The sequence below is a fragment of the Tamandua tetradactyla genome, chromosome 1, assembly GCF_023851605.1.
Source record: "Tamandua tetradactyla isolate mTamTet1 chromosome 1, mTamTet1.pri, whole genome shotgun sequence".
NCBI lineage: Eukaryota > Metazoa > Chordata > Mammalia > Pilosa > Myrmecophagidae > Tamandua > Tamandua tetradactyla.
This window is the reverse complement of record NC_135327.1, coordinates 142,903,994-142,925,191: the sequence shown is the minus strand read 5'-3', so window position 1 is coordinate 142,925,191 and position 21,198 is coordinate 142,903,994. Positions and strand designations below refer to the sequence as shown.

The window sequence follows — 21,198 nt, the reverse complement described above, 5'->3', positions numbered from 1 at the left end:
AAAGCACTGTTCAACAAGTAGTTACTCTGGGATGGATCCCAGAGTTTGCCATGGGCTACCATACCATCATCTCAGATTTTTCCTTCTAGCTGGAGGTTAGAAGGAATATATATATATATATTTTTATCATTACTTTTTTCTTTTTTTGTGAAAAATAATACATATACCACAAAGCAATAAATTTCAAAGTACATCACAACATATAGTTGTAGAACAGATTTCAGAGTTTGGTACGGGTTACAATTCCACAATTTTAGGTTTTTACTTTTAGCTGCTCTAAGATACTGGAGACTAAAAGAAATATCAATATAATGATATCCTAAAGAACACCTAAGGCAATATATAAGATTTTACAAAGGTTCCATGCACTAGGGTAACTTTCTAGAAACCTACAACCTCCACATGGGTCCCTGGACCAGATAAGTCTTGAAACCTAGAGGGGCCAGCCTTTCCAGAACATCAGCTAGTTCCATCTCCCTACCCTTATTATTGACAGGGCTCAGGAAGGGAGTTCAAGATGGTGAACTCCCTAAAGAATGGGAGAAAACTCAAATGTAATGATGGAGTTACAAGAAAAAGTAGGGTTTAACAAACAAGTATGGTTGCTGAATCATTATACTGATCATTAGGCTCTGGGCCCTAAAGGAAAGAAGGGGGCACATAGGATCTGGGGATACACAAAGCTACATACCAACTTAAGCTCTTGCTTGGCAAATCCCAGGAACAGGGGTCTTGCTCTGAAAAGCATTTTTCTTCTTCTTTTTTGTGGCTGTGTTTCTAAGGCTTGACTACTCCTTAGATACAGCTGCAGGGCTTCTCAGTCCCCAACTGCCCCAGGCATAGGAAGAATTAAGCTGGTTTGAGTGTTTGTCTGGAGCCTGTGCCTTCCCCAGGAGATGGGTGGGGCCCAGCTCAGGTGGAATACCTCCCTCAAGGAATTCAGATCCCAGGGTCTGGAAAACTGAAGTGATTAAAGCCAGTCTACAACCACTCCTCTGTCTCAACCAAGCCTCCAGCAGGGACAGTCTGTTGAAGTTAAAGGTACCACATTACCTTTTGCTCGTGGGACCCACAAGAAGAAAAGCACCACATACTGGGCAGCATAAGAAAAAGAGTCTAGAGGCTTCATAAGAAAGTCTTTCAACCTGCTGGGTCTCACCCTCAAGGAAAACTGATGCAAGAGACTCTTTCTTTCTGAGAGGAGGCCAGTTTGGTCTGGGAAAATCTGGCTGGTTTCTATAATACCTAAGTAGACCCTCCTAAGGCGGGGGGGGGGGGGGGGGAAGGGGAGGGGAGGCACCATACAGGCAGGGCAAGAAATATGAAAACAAGAACTGAAAAATTCTGATTTATTAAACAAAACCTAAGCTAGAGGTCTAGAACAAGCTGAACTGAATGTCAAAGAACAGAGAGACAACAAAGTCATCCAGCAAGAAAATCCTAGGTAAAAAAGTGAAAACAATCTCCAGAATAAACTAATAAAGGAAATTAAATGCCTAGATGCCAGCAAAAAATAACGAATTATACTAGGAAAATTGAAGATATGACCCAGTCAAAGGAACAAACCAACAATTCAAATGAGATACAGGAGCTGAAACAATTGTTTAGAATGTTCAAACAGACATGGAAAACCTTTTGATGAGACATGGAAAACCTCATCAAAAATCAAATCAATGAATTGAGGGAGGATATAAAGAAGGCAAGGAATGAGCAAAAAGAAGAAATCAAAAGTCTGAAAAAACAAACCACAGAACTTATGAGAATGAAAGGCACAGTAGAAGAGAAGAAAAAAACAATAGAAATCCGCAATGTTAGATTTCGAGAGGCAGAAGATAGGATTAGTGAACTGGAGGCTGGGACTTCTGAAATCTGATAAGCAAAAGAAAATACAGGGAAAAGAATAGAAAACATGAGCAGGGACTCAGGGAACTGAATGGCAGCATGAAGCACATGAATATATGTGTTGTGGGTGTCCCAGAAGGAGAAGAGAAGGGAAAAGTAGGAGAAAAACTAATGGAGGAAATTACCACTGAAAATTTCCCAACTCTTATGAAAAGGTTTAAAATTACAGATCCAAGAAGTGCAGTCTGCCCCAAACAGAATAGATCCAAATAGACATTCTCCAAGACACTAATCAGAATATCAGATGCCAAAGAGAAAGAGAGAATTTTGAAAGCAGGAAGAGAAAAGCAACCCATCACATACAAGGGGAGCCCAATAAGACTATGCGTAGATTTCTCAGCAGAAACCACTGAGGCAAGAAGACAGTGGAATGATAAATTTAAGTTACTAAAAGAGAAAAACTGCCAACCAAGAATCCTATATCCAGCAAAATTGTTCTTCAAAAATGAGAGGGAAATTAAAACATTTTCAGACAAAAAAATCACTGAATGAAATTGTGACAAAGAGACTGGCTCTGCAAGAAATACTAAAGGGAGCACTGGAGACAGACAGGAAAAGACAGGAGAGAGAGGCATGGAGAAGAGTGTAGAAATGAAGACTATCAGTAAAGGTGAAAAAGAAGAAAAATTGGATATATAAAATCCAAAAGGCAAAATGGTAGAAGAAAGTACTGCCCATACAGTAATAACACTAAATGTTAATGGATTAAAGTCCCCAATCAAAAGACATAGACTGGCAGAATGGATTAAAAAACAGGACCCATCTATATGTTGTCTACAGGTAATGTATTTTTGACCCAAGGATAAACAAAGATTGAAAGTCAAAGGTTGTAAAAAGATATTTCATGCAAATAACAATCAGAAAAGAGCAGGAGTAGCAATACTAATATTCAACAAATTAGACTTCAAATGTAAAACAGTTAAGAGACAAAGATCAAGGGCTTGTCCTATTGATTTGGGTGCCTCTAATGTTTGACACAGTATCAGAGGCTTCCCCAGTGGTGAAGTTTAATGGTTTCATATTTTTTCTCCCATCCCTTATGGAACTTTGCCAATACTTTTTGATTATCTGCTTAATATATTCTGGGATATATCCAGGCATTACATTAAGCTATATAGGATTAAAGGCCCTCATTTTTATTCTGGGGTCCCTGTGTTTCGAATGTTTAAATGATCTATCTGTTTGACTGTTTAAATGAGCTATCTAGACAGGATAAATTAGATTATGTGCTACAGAAAATTTAGGTTCTGGACCAAATAAGCCTTTCTTCCTTTGGTCTCAAAGAGTAGGTGAAGTTCTAAAATATAGACAATGTCTTCCTTACCCCTGTGTTCTAAATTACCTTAATCCTGATGATCCCTTGGATTTTAAAAGCCTGCTTCATATCCAGTATAAGGAAACAGTCCCATTTGTGATATAAACTTCCAAAGTTACGGCTTAAAGCCCAAAGGCACCTTTTTTAATCAATAAGAGTAGAATTGGGGTTAGTTCTTAATTTCTTTTAAAATAACTGACCTTTAGTTAAAGTTCATAGAAAAATTCTATGAAACTAGACATTTAATTTATTTTATATGCTTGTGGTGGGATCACATTTCATTATTTTTCCATGTAAGTACCCTGATATTGCAGCACCATTGTTTGAATTTGTTTACTTTGCTTGTTTGTTTATTTTTTGGGGAAGTGCATGGACTAAGAACCGAATCTGGGTCTTCCATATGGCAGGCGAGAATCCTACCACTGAACTACCCTTACACCCCTAGACATTTAATTTTAACAGTAAAACTTGCATTTATTTCTAGGGAGTCTCAGTAATGTGAACATTTACCCTTTTCATAAAAGAGTGTGTGTGTGTGTTTAAGTATTTCATATCACATATTTCCACTGATCACAAAGCACTGCTACTGGTTGTAAACAATCAAGCAATTCTGCACATGCAGTCAGCTCCCTGACAATTTTCACCTGATAGGACTATGAACGAAGATTTATTAATCAAATTTAGCAATCCAACAAGACAGGATCAGAGTAAAGGTTGTTTATATTATCACTGATATCTCCCTAAGATATGTGTGGTAAAAAGTAAACAACAGATTCTTGCATTATCAGGTTAAAAAATCATTGAGCTTTTGACTCATGTTGCTTCTCAAATTCTACAGCTTGATTTGCCACTGTCTGAGGATTATGTAGGCCAAGAGAGCGCTGTGTTTTGATTTCTGGTGCTTTATCTTAGGAGAACACGACAGTGATTTAGGGAAGGGTTAGCTGAGGGTATTAGATGCAGCAATAATGCACTGTTCTATTTAAGGTTTGCTTAGTAATGTACCTAACACATTACCTCCAATAAGATTTTATATCCATGCACCTTATCAGAATTGATATAGAGCAAGAATGGGCCTTGTTTATCTGTTTTTCAGTGAACAGGAGAACATCTGTCAAAATTCGCCTCAGACTTGTGCTCCCTTCTACCTACTCCCTTTTCCTCCACTGCATTCTGGAGATGCCTCTGGGTACAGCTTCCTAGACCTTAGAAGAATGTCAGCAATCCTGCCCACCTTGATACTTCAGGGTGAAAAGGGTCATAAATTTCTTACTACTTTTAAAGGGTTATAGACATCTGATTTGGATAATTTATGATTATAGTGGTTTCATATTATAAGAACACAGCCAACTGCAAAGAGAGAATGTTAGATTTTCAAAAACGCTCCCCCTGCAACATTATATAATGAGGCAGAAATGCTTTCTTTGGACTCTACCTTGGAGACTGTATAGTCTGGCAGTCTAATCACAGATCAAATATTAGAAATACAGAGTTCTATTTTCAAATTCTCAACACCAAGCGCCTACAGTGTGCAAAGCTTGTCACAGGTACTGAACTTTTCCCAGTTTCTTATTTAAAGGATCACTTAATACAAATAATGGAAGAGATACTATTTTCATGAAGTCTTAGCAAAGAAATTAGGAGAGTTTTGCACTGAAAAACCCAGTAGGAGATCTAATTTTACTTCTGACTGAGAACTGTTTTGGGCAGATATGAAGATATAAAGATGCTGAAACTAATAATCAGTTGGAAACTGCATTCCTTTCCTGAGGCAAAACTCTCCCTCTTAACTATCAATAATTTGATAAAAGCAGGAGGAAATGCTCCCTCCTCATCAATTAAGTCATTTGGTTTCCAGATGTACCCAACTATATAAAGCATCTCAGTATTTCATAATAACTCTTTTTGTGTCCTCACAATATCCAACATCCCTATGTCACAAATCATATATATATATACATTTTTTTTTAAATTTCAAAGCACTCTTTAACAGGCACTTACAGAAAAAGATCCTAGAGTTTGTCATGCACTACCATTCCATTATTTCAGATTTTTCCTTCTAGTTGCTCCAGAACACTGGAGACTAGAAGGACTATATATATACATATATCATCACTTCCTTTTTTGTGAAAAAGAACATATATACAAAAAAAAAGCAATAAATTTCAAAGCACTTCACAACAATTAGTTGTAGAATAGATTTCAATTTGGTATGGGTTACAATTCCACAATTCTAGATTTTTACTTCTAGCTATTCTAAGATACTGAAGACTAAAAGAAATATCAATGTGATTCAGCAGTCATACTCGTTTGTTAAACTTTACCTCCTCTGTATAACTCCACCATCACCTTTGATCTTTCTCTCACTCACAAAACCTTTTTTTAAAACATTTTTTATTGTGAAATATAGTATATATGCAAAAAGTCATAAATTTTTGAGTACATTTTAACAAGTAGTTAGAAAACAAATTTCAAATTTGGTATGGGTTACAGTTCCACAATTTCAGGTACTCCCTTCTAGTTGCTCTAATACTTTGGAGACTTAAAAGAAAGATTCAGTAGTCTTATTCACTTGTTAAATCCTATCTTCTCTGTTACAACTCCTTCTTCTCATGTGCTCCTTCTCCCAATCTTTAGGGATATCTGGTAACTACCATTCTAATAGTTTCATGTTGAAAAAGGGTGTTGACATTATGGGGTAGGGAGATGCAACTGGTTAATGCTCTTGGAGAAACTGGTACCACTGGGTTTCAAGGCTTATCTGGCATTGGAACAATCTTAAAAATAAATTTAGTGCGTGAAACTTCTACAGTCTCAGATAGAGCCCTAGGTATTTTTTAGAGTTTTCAGGAATACTGCTGGTTGGGGCATGGCATACTGTGGCAATTTGCACTATCTAGCTGAAGCTTGCATAAGAATAGCCTCCAAAAGAGTCTCTCGACTCTTATTTGAAATCTCTTAGCCACTGAAACATTATTTTGTTATATTTCTTTCCCCTTTTCAGTCATGAAGGCATTGTCAATCCCTCGAAGTCAGGGCCAGGCTCATCCCTGGGAGTCATGTCCATATTGTCAGAGAGACTTTCATCCCTGGAAGTCATGTTTCATGTAGCAGGGAGGGTAATGAGTTTAACAAACCTTAAATTATATAGATTTCTATACTGAATTAAGGATCCCAGGTCATTAAGTAGAAGGCCATAAAAGTAAAGAAAGGAGGGTGATAACGTATTCTAAAGCATTTCAGTGAAAAAACAAAAAATGACACAAATGCAAACTGGAGCAATTCTGCTTAGGGTAGATTCATATTTAGACCTGAAAAAAAATAAGAATGCAAGTTTGAAGTCCTCTGTCTCTGATATTACACTTGTAACTGTTAACAGCTGGACTCAAGAGGTAGTAGGTCTGATGCTGAGAGCCCTGCTACTTGGGGTCCTTGGGGCTGATAATGAGTCACACACAACACACTCTCTGGAAAGCAATCTTGTGAGGAAGCAGGCACTCATGTGTCAAATGTTAAGCGCTGGAGTTAGTATAAATTTGATTCGAGTGAAAAATTACTTGGGCCCTGAAGTTGTTTTTTCCATAATATTTATATGAAAGGATTTACTACAATACATTATGTCGTTTATTCTCACCAAGCATGTGCCAAATGTGAGAGGGTAGCTTATCGTCAGACAAATTGGCCCAGCAGGGCTAGTGGAGGAAAGGTATCTGGCTGGGTGACATGTTGTTTTGGAAACTCTGAAGAAGTTTCATGATGTGAGTAATATGTGAACATTTTTAACACCACCATCTTTGTGTGGGTAACCTTGATTATATTTGGTTGGTAAGATCACATCCAGTGTGAGAAAGGCCTCAGGAAATAATTCACAGATTGGTAAAATATTTTCCCTTGAAGTTTCAGGTTTAAGTATTGGCCCACTGACCATAATGTCTTCGAGTCGTTTGTAAATTGGTGATGGAGAATAGCTAATGAGAAAGCGTGGCTGGTGGTTGCATCACAAGTAAACATCACAACTGACTGGTAGGGGTAGGGTCAGCAGAAAGACCTCTGAGAAAAAGGGCAACATGGTTTTAGCCTTTCTTTATGGATAAGATAAAAAGGTACAGAATTAATGAGGAAACATTTTGAGACTAGACGATGCCGAGTGTTACTTTTCTTTCTGCTGGTGTGTCATGCTTATTACTGCTGCTTATTATTACTGAATAGGAGAACTTTTTCTCCAGTACTGTGAACTGAGACATGCTGTGTTTTGCTCATAGAACAAAAAGGCAGAATCGAAAAGTTCTTGTTTAAGCTGGCTGTTTTTGGTGATAGGCTCCAAGCTACAAAATGAAATTGCAGTAATTGTTTTCAAATAAATGTCATAATTATAATTCAGAATGAAGAGGCACCATCCTTTTATGTTTGTTTGGTCAAAGAAGAGTATTTGAGTATGTTACTCAAATGTAATGTCTCTTACATAAATGCCTGACCATACAGAGCCTTCATTCATATTTTAAAACTTCAACTTCTGTGTTAGACCAAAGGGAGAGATGTTTATTTGGTGAAAACTTTGTATTTTGGGTAGCGTATTACCTAATTTAACTTGCATGGTCAATCTACTTGAACACCATAAACACTAAATTTTGAATAGGGTGTGGTATCTTGTTAGTTTGTCCAGGTTAGTGTGATGTCCTGATATATCCCAGAGTAATTTGGGCAGTGAATAAAAAAGTATTTGCAAAGTCCTCTTGGGGGACTGGGGAGAAAGGGAGAAATATTCAACTTCCCCATTTAGAGAATTCCAGATATTCTCACAAGCAGGGGGGACAACCAATCAACAGCCCTTGATCTTGAAGTTCAACTTGGTCAAATTTATTCCTGCAAAGGACAGGCTAAACCTACTTATAATTATGTCTACGAGTCATCCCCAGAGAACTTCTTTTGTTGCTTAGATGGGGCATCTCTAAAGCCAACTTGGCAGGTGAATATACTGCCCTCCCCCTTACGTGGGACATGGCTCCCAGGGGTGTAAATCTCCCTGGTAACACTGATGGAACTCCCAGGATGAGCCAGGACCCAGCATCAAGGGACCGAGAAAGCCTTCTTGACCTAAAGGGGGAAGAGAGAAATGAGACAAAATAAAGCTTCAGTGGCTGAGAGATTTCAAACACAGTCGAGAGGTTATCCTGGAGGTTATCCTTTTTTTCTTATCCTTTCTTATTTTATTTTTATTAATTTAATTTTTTTAATACCAAAAAAACACCAACCAAATGCAAACATTCGTAACTTTTGATCATTCCGTTTTACATATATAATCAATAATTCACAATATCATCACATAGTTGTGTATTCATCATCATGATCATTTCTTGGAACATTTGCATCTATTCAGAAAAAGAATAAAAAGAAAACAGAAAAAAATTCATACATACTGTACTCCCCACCCCTCCCCCTCACCGATCACCAGCATTTCACTCTAAATTTAACAGTTGTTCCTCCTATTATTCGCCTTTATTTCATATGTTTTAACCATCTGTTGGTAATGTAGACAAAAGGAGCATCAGACACAAGGTTTTCACAATCACAGTCACATTGTGAAAGCTGTATCATTATACAATCATCTTCAAGAAACATGGCTACTGAAACACAGCTCTACATTTTCAGGCAGTTCCCTCCAGCCTCTCCAATACATCTTGAATAACAAGGTGATATCTATTTAATACATAAGAATAACCTCCAGGATAACCTTTAGACTCTGTTTGGAATCTCTCAGCCACTGACACTTTATTTTGTCTCATTTCACTCTTCCCCCCTTTCGTTCGAGGTTTTCTCAATCCCCTGATGCTGAGTCTCAACTCATTCTTGGAGTTTTCTCAATTCCTTGATGCTGAGTCTCAGCTCATTCCAGGATTTCTGTCCCACGTTGCCAGAAAGGTCCACACCCCTGGGAGTCACGTCCCATGTAGACAGGGGCAGGGTGGTGAGTTTGCTTGTTGTGTTGGCTGGAGAGAGAGGCCACATCTGAGCAACAAAAGAAGTTCTCTTGGGGGTGACTCTTAGGCCTAATTTTAATTAGGCTTGACCTATTCTTTGTGGGGTTAAGTTTCATATGAACAAACCCCAAGATTGAGGGCTCAGCCTATAGCTTTGGTTGTCCATACTGTGAGAACATCAAGAATTCAACTTGGGGAAGCTGAATTTTTCCCCTTTCCTGGAAGTTATTCTTACGCATTAGATAGATATCTGTTTTGAGTTTATGGTGTACTGGAGTGGCTAAAGGGAATTACCTGGAACTTTTGAGCTGGTTTCCTGTAGCCTTGATTCTTGAAGGTGATTATATAACAATATAGCTTTTACATTATGATTGTGTGACTGTGAGAACCTTGTGTGAAGTACCTAGAACTTCTGAACTGGTTTCCAATAGCCTTGATTCTTGAAGGTGATTATATAACAATATAGCTTTTACATTATGATTGTGTGATTGTGAGAACCTTGTGTCTGATGCTCCTTTTATCCAGGATATGGACAGATGATAAAATATAAATAAATAATAGGGGGGATAAGGGGTAAAATAAATTGTGTAGATGTAAATACTAGAGGTCAGTGAGAGGGAAGGGTGAGGGGTATGGAATGTATGAGTTTTTTCTTTTTATTTCTTTTTCTGGCGTGATGCGAATGTTCTAAAAATGATCATGGTGATGACATACAACTGTGATGATACTGTGAGCCATTAATAGCACACCATGTATGGACTGTATATGTGAAAAGTTTTTTTTTTTTTGGCATGGGCAGGCACCGGGAATCAAACCCAGGTCTCCAGAATGGTAGGTGAGAACTCTGCCTGTTGAGCCACCACGGCCTGCCCATGTGTCAAGCTTTGTAAATAAAAATATTTAAAAAAAAATTATTTAGGTGGAGACTTAATGTGAGGACAATTTCAGTGACGATTCATTTGGCTATATATGATATGCAGAAACGTTTTAATATTGGAAGCGGGAAGGACCTACTTCAAGTAGTCATCACCTAAACCATTATGGGAAGATGAACATGTATTTAATTCTTCAAAATCTTTACAGAGGTGAAAACATAATGCCTCTACACAGTTCAGCGATTTATCATTTCACATAACCAGAAAGTCCTTTTCATATATAAACCAAGATTTATTCTACTTTTGCTTTTTAATGAATTCTCTGGAGATAAATATCTCTCGTGTAAGAAACTGAAGACATGTCCTGACTCTGCTAGGGAAAGAAAGAAGAAAATCACATTCCTCATAAATCTCACTTGCCACTTTCTAGAACCCTTCCTTTTTTTTTTTTTTTTTCAGTTGAAAGGGTACTACCAAATGGTCCTACAAAGAATATTGGTATTCCTTCTTCCTCCTTTCTCTTCTCCCTTCCTCACTTTTCTTCAAAATAATGTCAGTCCCTTTCTTTATTCCAATATGTAAATAAAGCAAAGCTGCTCTGGCATCTGTTGTTGATGGGGAAGACCACCCATTGGATTCTTTCTCCTTTATTACCCCTTTTCCCCCCATTGGGGGTGCAGCTGAAGCACGTCCACAGATGCTACAGGACTCTTTGCAGTCCAGGATGAAAAAAAGTTCCAAGTAGGTGAAGTGACTTGTCCCTAAGAGATTAACTAGCAGAAGAGCTGAAATACCATAGGACCCAAGTTACATGATTCTCAGTAGGACCTCCTTTATATAAAAAACATAGGAATTCAGTAGAGGAAGCCCTACTTTTTGGTATTGGCTATACTAGTAGCTGGATTATTGGGCAAAGCTACAGCTCCACAGACTGTTATCTGAAGTTTTTATGAAAGGGGATGCTCCTCTCTTAGATTTGTTTCAAATCTCATAATATTTGGCTTAAATTGGAGAAGGAGTTGAGCAGTCACTACTGTCTGAACTTGTGAAAATCCTTCTATTATCTATAATATTTAAGACATAGGATCCCAATAAAATCAAGGAAGATCTATAATAAGTTTCTACAGCTAACATCGTCTTTTATTTCTGAACTAGACACAGATAGCCATTTGCCTAGTGTTTCAGTTATAAACTTACCTGAAACAAACTATTTCAAAATTTAGTGGCTTAAAACAACACCCACTTTATTTGCTCATGATTCTATGAGCCAGAAATTCAGGCAGAGCTCACCTGGGAAGTTCTTCTGCTTCACAATGCATCAATTGGAGTGTCAGAATAGCTGAAAGGTCCAAAAAGGACTTCACTCACATGGCTGGCAGTTCATGCACATTTTAGCTGGGAACCTACCTGAAGCTGGGTGCCATGGGCCTCTATTCTCCTATATATGGATATCTCTACATGGCTGCTTGGGATTTCTCACAATATGGCAGTTAGGTTCTAAGAAGAAGAGTTTTCAAAATTTGAAAGCAGAAGATATAGGCTAAGAAGTCTCAAGGGTCAATTCTGCCACATTTTATTGACCAAATGGACCAAAGAGCCAGTCCAGATTTAAGGAGGAATGTCAATGTCACACGCAAAACAGCATGTAGGATGAGAAAACATTTGCTAACTCAGATATATATCTGAGAAGGGACTTTATTTAGAATATATTTTTAAAAACTCTGACAAATCAATAATAGGCAACTCAATTTAAACGTGGGCAAAGGATCTAAATAGACCTTTCTTCAACGCTACAAAAGAGGCCATTAAGCACATGAAAAGTTGCTCAACATCATCAGTCATGAGGCAAATGCAAATCTAATCCAAAACTCTACATTTAACCTTTTGAGAAACTGCCAAACTGTTTTTTCCATAGCAGCCAATTCAATGTGTAGGACTATATGCCCCAAAATGAAAACATATGTTCACTCAAAAACTTGTACAAAAATGTTCATAGCAACATTATTCATAACAGTCCTAAAGTAGAAACAGTCTAAATGTCCATCAGTTAGTGAATGGATAAATAATGCTGAATATTTTTCAACAATTAAAAGGAACAAGGTGCTGATACATGCTGTGAAATGGATGAATCTTGGAAACATGCTATGTGAAAGAAGCCAGTCACAAAAGACCATATATTGAATGATTCAATTTATTTATATGTCCAGATAGAAAAATCCAGAGATAGACAGTAGATAAGTGGTTGCCTAAGTCTGCAGGGTGGAAAGGGGGGATGGGAGACGACTGAAAATGGGTCTGAGGTTTTAACAGGTAGAGAATGTTGTAAAATCAAATGTGATAATAATGGTTGCACAATTCTGTGAAAATACTAAAAATCACTGAACTGTATACCTTAAGTAGGTAAATTTGAAGATCTAAATTATATATCAATAAAGCTATTATTACAATTATTACAAAAGAAAGAGCAAGTGGGATAGGAGATACTGTGCAGCCATTGTTAGAAACACAGTCTATCATACTCAGAGAGATTCATTGTTTATGCCATGCTATGTAGAAATTAAGGGAATTTAATTAATTTTAAATATATAGGTTGTTTCTTCTGGAGTGGGAAGAGAATTTTTTAGTGGGAAAAGATGATGCTTTTTGTGTTAATATTAGTTACTAAAACGCGAGAAGACTGGGCATGAGAGGCCTATTTTTTTTTTTACTTCTATGAGGTCCTAGAGCCCAAAGTTGCTATAAAGTTAAGGTTTTTATAAGCTCTCATTATCCATGGTGTGCTCTCTTCCTTCTAACAATTACATGATAAAATGGAAGAACTGAAGCTGGAGCTCACATGCTGCCAATTCTTTTCCTAGTTATAGATACACCTAAAAAGGCAGTTATGCACTGTCCCCCACCCCCCACCCTGACCTTGTGAGAGATAACAATTCCCTACTATGTCATTAGCTTGACAGATTTGATAGATGCATTGTCATCTGACTAAGTGGTCTGCCAACTCCATGGAGGGAAAGGTGTCAATATCAGCACTTCTGCTGGGATGCTCTGGTGCAAGTTCAGGACCCACCACTGCCCAGCTCACTCCTCAGTGGTCTCTGCATTCATTCTAGAAGCAGCTGTTTCCTTCAGGATGAGTGGGATGGGGTGGGCAGTAATTTAGTTCGCAAATGTGTAAACTCTGGAAAAGCACAAGTTAGCATTGTACTTTCAAGAAAAAGGACACTAAAAAACAAGATGATCATCCTTGTTTCTGGAAAAGGAAATTCTTTCAGTGAAACCTCTCTCATGGAGTATCAGAGTTTTCTATTAACCCATATTGGGAATGAACACCAATTCAAGTAAACCTCAAAAGCCACAAAACTAACTTTCAGGGCCAGATCTCATTCAACTTTTGGACTGGCAGCACAGGTGTCATAGGATTATGGGTTGGGGTTGGAGTCTGGAAATTGGGAGAGTCCAACAGAATTGGAAGGTAAAGAAACTTAAATCCTAAGTCCTTAGTGGATGGCAATTTGCCAGCCCTTCGCATCTTTAAAGCATTAAGAATCCCAGATCTTTCTGTGAGGTGTTTTGCAAAAGGCAACCCTATCACAAACGTATCTATCCCTTTTTTTATTTAAGTCAACAAAATCAGCTAGGTGTGAGAGAAGGTTCATTGCCAAGTGGATCCTATGGCTAAGCTGCCTTGGGCACCAGCCAGGTTTCAGGGCTTGGAAGGTCAGCCTCAGTCATGGCGTCAAGGCATCTCTATCTGTATTAGTACCTGGCTATCAATACAGCCACCAGAAAAGGTGGGTGGAGCTATCCTAAAGATAAAAAAAGATATTTCAATTTGGCTAGAAGCACAGTGTATAAGAAAAACACCCAGCAGAAGGCCATGAAAAAGGTGAAAATTGACAGAGAGTACCTGTAAAAATAAAATGGAAGTTGATTTATGAAAGTATTCAAAGAATCACTTTCTTCTTGAAGGAAGAAAGCAGGGACTGTCATGCAGTGATAAATGGTCAAAATGGAAGGAAATGTACAATTTGACAATGAAGCTAAAGATGAAGTAGAAGCAAAAATATGTAATATCATATCTATATAGAAAACAGGGTTTACTCATCATTGTCCCTCTAAAACTCTGAACACATTTATAAACCTGTGGTAGAGTGATAATTGTTTCTAATGACAAGTCTAAAGCAATTTATGAGACCTTGAAGCGCCCTTTGAATTTTCCTAGATCAAATAAGTTCAACTTGATTGCCTGCTTTGCTGATCTCCCAAGGCTGGGTCATGGGTTTGTCTAAAAGTACCTTAAATGTTGTGTTCTTCCCCTTCTCACATGACACTTGCTATACTGTATGGTACTCATCTAGCTTCCCAAGCAGAAACTCCTTGAGGATAAAAATCATGTCTTAGACATTGATATTCTCCTAGCATCTAGCACACACCCGAGTGAACTAATAAATATTTTCTGATTAAAGGAATAACTTAATAAGCAGTAAGTGTTTAAGTATATTTAATTTATTTGAATTATTTAAAAATGATACTTCAGTATACTGATTTAATAAATATGTAATATTCTACTAACAAATAAATATTGTATTACTCTATTAACCAGAATATCTCACATCCCAATCATTCTGGGTAATAAAAACTTTAACTGAATTATATAAAATAAATACGATGAACACCGGCAAAGCAAATTTTGAAACAAGCAAAAGAGACTTTAATTGCAAGCTGATATGTTTTTAACATCAAATACTGTTGACATTATATAATTCACAAAAAGTCACAGTGAAAGGAAATCGTGTGCTACCATTTACCACCAATATTTCCACACCTTTACCAATATTATGAGTATAATCAACAGGACTGAACTGAGGAGTTAATGTGGTTAGAAGGGGAAACTTGAGGATGTATATATTACCAGAATAAAGATTAAAAGATAAAACCTGGAACTGTATAACACAGTAAATACTGTTATGGATAATGGCTAATAGTACAAGTATAAGAATGTTCTTCCATGAATTAGAACAAATGTACCATACTGATACAGGGTGTTAATAATCGCTGTGGCTAAGGAACTAAGATTTGTGAATATGAGAAACTTCATATTATTCTACCTAAAGTCATATATATTTTTAAAAAGTCAATTTTTGTAGTCTTAAAGGCCCTCCAGTTTCCCACACTCCTTAGTATACAGAGTGCTGCTTCTGCACAGAAGGGAATAAACCTGAGCAATGCTCCTGATACAATCACAACCAGTATTTTCTTTGATCACCGGTGAAAAATGACTAGGTGGGACATAAAATTAAGATGCTACCAAAGGGGCTGCTCTTTCAGCTGTCCTCTGTCCTGTGTCCTAGTGACCTACTCTGTTAGTGCAGAGGGTGAGTACTACACATCATTTTGAACTTGATTAAGTGGCTACAAGAAAGGTGGATCCCAGTCTCACCTCTACCATTAACTGGCTATGGGACCTGCACTAAGTTACATGACCTTTCTGGATCATAGTTTCCTCATTTAGACTAAATAATCTGAGTCTAGTGAAAAATTATTTTTCGGAATATTAGATTTCAGAATCCTAGTCTAAGGTTTCTCTCCCTAAAGATAAGAACCATTTTTTTGAAGAATCACTAAATTTATTTGAATTCTTTAGGTCTATGATATAGCTCAAGTAAGCTGCCCATTAAGAAATGGGAAGAAATGTATAGCTAACATGATTAAACAATGTATAATGAGTTGAACGAGGTAGGGCTTAAAGATTAGGTAATTATAGGTAACTGAGGGTGGTATTTAAATATGTGGCGTCCAGAACCAGATTCCATGGGTTTGAATCCCAGTTCTGGCACTTAAGGGCTGTGAACTTTGGGGCAACAAACTTAACCTCTTTATGCCTCAGTCTCTTCATCTGTAAAATGGGGGTGATAACAGTATTACTTTCTCCACAGGGTTGTTATGAGGATTCAGTGGGTAGACATTGTAAAGTACATAGTAAACACTGTATAAGGTGGTGGTGGTGTCAATCATTGAAGCACTGATGAAATTATTTTCTTTATAGAATTATTCTTCACTCTTTTCATGGTTATAAAACATACTCTTTACTGAAGTGCAGTGATGGGTATTGTATATTGTATCAAGTGGCCAGAGTGAAAATAGCCTTTGGCTATTTAAAAAAAAAAGAACCTTACTACCAGCTATTTTATGGTTCTGGTATGGAAAAGGATTTTATTAACAACAATAACAATAAGAAAACAACCAATGACTGAACATAATCCTTTTTTGCAACCATACCTGAGAGTTCTGTTGCATAATGAACATTCATTCAATCAACAAAAAAGTACTGAAATCCTACCTTGTGCTAAATACTGTTCTAGGAGTTGGGGATATCAACAGTGAATAAAATGGATAACACACAAGAAGGAACTGAGTATAATGTTGGGAGTGTGGGTGGTGAGAAGATATTGGGACAAGAAACCCTTTTCCAAACAGCTACCACCACCACCACCGAACCACCGAGCAATGGTGCAAACTTGCATGTCAGTCTCAGGATATTCTGTTCATTTCTGTAAACACTGAATATTTTGACCAGCCAGACATTTTTACCCACACACATTTCTGAGCATACTGAGCACTGAGGAGCTTATTATTTTTTTTTTTTAACAATTATTTAGTTTTGCATGACATTGCAATAAAAATTGCAATTCTCAGACCCCCATTCCTTAAGAGAAGGCAGGTGTTCCAATTAGATGTCATCCATCTACTTTACCAAAAAAGTCCCTTGTCCTTGTCAGGACTACTCATGATCTCTATGTTGCTAAATCCATTGGTCGGTATCGAAATCTACTCCCGCCCACCTGAGGCTGGTCCCTGGTTTCTTTCTCATCTTAGTCAATGGCGATTCTGTCCTAATTGCTCAGCCTGAAAACTCGAGAGTCATCCTCGATTCTTCTCTCTCTTACACACAACATTGAATCTTTCGTCCACAAATTCTGTTTGTCTTATCTTCAAAGTGTATTCAGATGGTCCAGGTCTACACTATCTCTCACCTGGAATATACAGCAATGGTCTCTTTATGGTGTTCTTGTGTCAGTCCGTACCTGCTTAGAGTATATTTTCTAAAAACGTAAGTCAGATCATACCACTTCTCTGTTTAAACCTCCAATGTCTTTCCATTTGACTCAAAATTGCATCCAAAGTACCTGCTTAAATGACATCTTATCACTGAGGTCCAAAGTAGGCATTCATAAATACCAATATATAAATAACTGAATGAGCTCTAAGGATTTCAGAATACATTAGTGGTTATCTATCTCCCAAAGTCATTCCATCTTCGCTTGCTGGATTGATTGGTCATCCAACTAGGGGAAATTCAGATTAATTTTTGTGATGTCCTATTTCTTTTACAAGTTACTGGTTTAGACTAGGCATGTGAGCAGATAACGAGATACAGTCTGAAAGCTTGCTGGGAAAAGTTCCTTGGTTGATAAAAAGAGACATGAGAAAATATTTCTCCTTTTCTTTTCTTTTTTTTTTTTTTTGAGCAGAGGCAGTTATCTTTTGGCACTGAGGACAAAGCAGATACCCTGAAGACTGAGAACAGAAACAACGGACAGTTATGATATTATTAAGCTGCAAACTCAACCAGTTTGGAATTGACTTGCTAATAAATTCTTTTAAGTCAAGGCATTTTGAGTTAATTTTCTGTTACCTGGCAATCACATGCACTGGAATTATTATGGCCTGCACAGACTGAACTTTCCTCTAGACATACAGACATTGGTTCAGATTTTGTTTTCAGCAAAGTATGAAAATTACTAATGGCATGAAAATGCTAAAGAAAACTCTAAAAATCTAAAGCTCCGAATTGAAGCCAATATCAAATCCATCAGCGTAATGAACTTTGGGACTACATGAAGTTAAAACATTTGGATGAAAGGTCAACTGTTCATCTAATAACTTGTAGACCACTATATATCCCTGTGATCCAGGCATCTGGAAATATCTCTATAAGGACATAATTCAGAAAAAAAACCCAGAAGGCTATGGATTAGAGTTTTTGTTTTGTAACCAGATATTTTAGCCTCATGTAAACATGAAGAGAAACAAAATAAATGCAAGAGTCACTATTAATTTAAAAAACTCTTCTATCTCTGAACCCTTGAAGGTGACTAATGAAATACCTAAAGGAGTAAATTAGCTTTTCTTGCCTTTACAGTGCAGTGATAGACTAGTCCTGGTAGAAGAGACTTAAGCTTGTGTTACGATTTAAGAATACTGTCCCATATTATGAAAAACCCTGAATGAATCTTGGTGGCTAGAAAAAGATTTTATATAACTGGATTTATTGTCAGTAAAGCCCACTTCACTTAGCATGACATTCAGTTAATAATCATTTTAAAGTTTTATTTCAAAGGTGGTTAAGTGATGGGATTTAGGGAACTACCCTCATTGAGGAGTTTGTGTTCCAGATTCTGTAACTATTTTAACTCTAATTATAAGTTATTCTTCTAGTCCAAGGCTAGACTTGAAAAATAACCAACAGAGTGATCTTAAATGTTTTGGTTTGCTATGGGTAAATATTTTTGAGTGAAAAAATTACATTAATACAAATTTTTCAAAATAACTTTTTAAAATGACACATGCAATTTATTTTCCCTAAAGTATCCTTGTAAATGTGAAGAGGGCATGCAAAAATTTTTTGTGTTTATTAGAGCTGATAGATCCGTTGATCTATTTCATATATGTGAAAAAATATTTTGTACATGTTGGTTGTATACTTATGGTATATGTGTTTATATTACTTATCAAGGAGAAAACTAAGTACAAGCCATGTCCTTTGGACAGGACAATGATGTGGTCAGGACAGGGAATATTTGTAAATTAATGAATGAAGTCCTTTTTCTACTCACCCAAGATACAAATGAACCTTAGTCCTGTGATACCAGAAAAGGAGCAGAAAGGTATTCTGCAGAAACTGGGTTCTTTCTGAACTTTCACCTCATTTCACAATATTTAATGAATGCGTACTACATGCCAGAGAAACTCTACATATCCTCTGTACTGAGGAGACAGTGGTGCAGAAAATAGAGATATTATCCTACTCCAATAGACAGATATTAAACAAATCAGCTATGCTCAGCACAGGCACCTGTGGAGATTTCATCCAGCATTCTTACTTACTTTATTTACTTATTTATGTATTATTCATGCATAGAATAGAGTTCCCATATACACCCTATTATCAACAACTTGTGTTAGTATGGGATATTTGTATGGGATATAGTATGGTGAAAGAACATTTTTATAATCTATTAACTATAGTCCATGGTTTATTTTCAGGTTCACTGTTTGCACTGTATGGCCTTATGGGAATTTAAAAAAAGTTTTATTCTACTATCATACACAAAGTAAAATTTCTCCCTTTTAACCACATTCACATATATAATTCAGTGCTGTTAACTGCATTCATCATGTGTGCTACCATCACCACTATACATTTCCAAAACTCTTCCATCACCACAAACAGAAGCTCAAATACTTTTTAAACATTAACTCCCCATTCCCTCCCCACCCCCACCCTGGCCCCTGATAATCAATAGTTTACTTTCTGACTCTGAATTGGCTTATTCTAACTATTTCATATCAGTGAGATCATGCAATATTAGTTATTTTATGTCTGGCTTATTTTACTCAACATGATGCCTTCAAGATAAATCCACACTGTTGCCTACATCAGGACTTCATCCTTTTCAGGGTTGAATATATTCCATCATGTGTACATACCATATTTTGTTTATCCATTCAACAAAATTTGGGTTTCCCCCACATTTGGGTTGCTTCCATATTTTGGAAATTGTGATTAGTGACACTGTGAACAACTGTACACTAATATCTGCTCAAATTCCTGCTTTCAGTTAATTGAAGTATATACCTAGAAGTGAGATTGCCAGGTGAACATGGTAATTCTATTTTCAACTTTCTGAGAAACCACTAAGATGATCTCCATAATGGCTTGCTATTTTACATTCCCACCAAAATGAGCTAGTGTTCCTATTTCTCCATATCTCCTCCAACACTTGTTGCTTTCCATTTTTAAATAGCAGTTCTAGTGGGTATGAAATGGTATCTCATCGTGATTTTGGTTTTCATATCCCTAATGGCTAATGATGTTGGAGATCTTTTCATATACTTTTGTCTGTTTGTATATTTTCTTTGGAGAAATGTCTATTCACATCTTTTACCTATTTAAAAAAATTGTATTATTTGTCTTTTTATTGTTGAGTTTGTAGGACTTCTTTAAATATTCTGGATATTAAGCCCTTATGGATATGTGGTTTCCAAATATTTTCTCCTGTTCTGTAAGATGTTGTTTTACTTTCATAATAAAGTCATTTGATGCTCAAAAGTTTTAAATTTTGATTAAGTCCCATTTATCAACTTTTTCTTTTGTTGCTCTTGCTTTGGGCATAAATTCTAAGGAACCATTGTCTAATTCAAGGTCCTGAAGATGTTTCCTGATGTTGTCTTCCGGAAGTTTTATACTTCTTTTACTTACATTTAGGTCTTCGATCAATTTTGAGTTGATTTTTGTATTCAGTGTGAGATAAGTGTCCATCTTCATTCTTTTCTTTTCACGTTTTATCAAGTTTAATATGTCTTTTAAAAAAAATCTCAACTATTTACAAATAACTTTCGCGTGCTCTCTTGATTTCAGTCAGCTGATAATATTGGGGGACAAAAGGGATGCTGGAAAGTAGGAAACTGGATGGAATGCAGAAATATAAATAAGACCAATGTTCCACAAACCAAGTATAAATAATGCCTTCCCAGAAAATAGTTCTTGTCACAGAAGCATGTGTTTTTTGCTTACTTTGTTTTTTCAGTCTTATACACAAGAAAACATGATTACTAAGACTTAGAACTTCTGCATACTAAATAGGATAGAAAATAACTCAGTATTTATAATGTTAAAGTATTTAACCACAAAACAGTAACAAAACAGTTTCCTAATTTACAATTTACATCCAAAGGATGGCTAACAACTCACTAATAAGTAATACTTATATAAATATTTTTGTATCTCAAAAACAGTTATTTTTCTTTAAAGGCAATTGTCTCAAAAAATTTCTTGAAAACATTG

The 21,198-nt window shown here is 36.6% G+C and overlaps 1 protein-coding gene across 4 annotated transcripts in view; it reads right to left on the bottom strand.

Annotated features, from left to right (window-relative positions):
* The window catches only part of LHFPL3 (LHFPL tetraspan subfamily member 3), a 565,071-nt gene that overhangs the window by 256,831 nt on the left and 287,042 nt on the right, over positions 1-21,198 (bottom strand). The window lies entirely within an intron of this gene.